Below are 1,435 nucleotides of genomic sequence, written 5' to 3' on the forward strand. Positions count from 1 at the left end.
AAGTCACACCCAATGCTAATTCTCTATGAATTTCTTTCTGCATTCATTGGCCATCATAGTTTTCCAGCATGTACTGAAAAACTACTGTATGTTGCCAGTCCACAGCCTCAAATAGATGAGGTTTTTTAAATTTCTGAATCAGTTGTGCAGGTCATGATACCAAAGGTGCTTTATCAAGAGGCAACTGGATTTTTTTCTTGAAGATGTTTCACTACTCATCAAAGAAGCTTCTTCAGTTCTGAACTGAACTGAAGAGGCTGAGAAGCAAAATATCTTCAAGGAAAAACAAAGAAATTCCTGTTGCCTCTTGGGGGGAAAAAAGCACGTTTGGGATATCATCTACTTTCACTCCTTGTTACAATATGGAGTAGAAAATGGAATAGTGTGCAAGTGGCAAGAATTTGGGGAACAGGAAAAAAAACATGATAGCTATTCCAGCCCTCGTTTTGGGAAGTGAATAAAGAATACAGAGGAAACCCTGTAGATGAGGTAATGAACATGAGCCCAGCTAAATTACAACTCCTGATCAAACCGCATCAGTTTCCAATTAAATCCATCAACAATCATTTAGATTCAACTTTGTTCTATATGAATGTAACTTCCAATATTGACTGATAGGTTAAGTGCCATGATGTTTAGTCTTTTTACAACCCATTGCCTGAAATATTCTGGCATAACCATTGAAGTGGCTATTTAATTTTTCCCCCCCAAGGTCTTCCATTAACTTCAATGCACATTTTGTGGGTGTTGTCACTATTGATCCTGGGACCTGTCTGAACATGTCCTTGGAATATTCTTGGCAAGATTTGCGAAGTAATTTGCCATTGCTTGCTTCCTGGGGCAGAGAGAGAGTACCTGGCCTAAGGTCACCCAATTGGATTTTATTCCTAAAACAGGACTAGAATTTATAATCTGGTTTTTTGCTTGGTGCCCTAGGTAACTCCTGATGACTTCTCCTATGGCTATGAATTTGAGCTATAGGATCTTTTTTAAAACTATAAAAAGTAAAGGAAAAGGGATATGTTCCTTCTAGTTTAGAATAGCAACATAAAAGGCATTTCCTAATTTGGCACCTGTGGAATTGATTGGAACCACAATTAGAATTCCTTCCAGTAAGGATAACAGCCAGATTCTGTCCAGAGAATTTTTTTAAAAAAACATTTTCTTGATTTACCATTTTATTTGTAACATGATCCAATCTAATTGCTCTGGATTGCATTCAACACAGAAAAAAAAAACAATGCAAAATATCCCATCACAACTGTAATACCACCTCATCTGCAAGGACCAAACTGGGAAAGTCTAGTCCAACCCATAATGATTGTAAAAGAATCTGCTTGGGTTTTCAAATCTTCTGCTTATGTAGCAAAAACCAATTGCATTCATGCAGTTGTATGTGATACCTTGATATTTTCATTTTTCAGTTCAAAAATGT

The sequence above is a fragment of the Natrix helvetica genome, assembly GCF_964273705.1.
Source record: "Natrix helvetica genome assembly, chromosome: Z".
In the NCBI taxonomy this organism is placed as follows: domain Eukaryota; kingdom Metazoa; phylum Chordata; class Lepidosauria; order Squamata; family Natricidae; genus Natrix; species Natrix helvetica.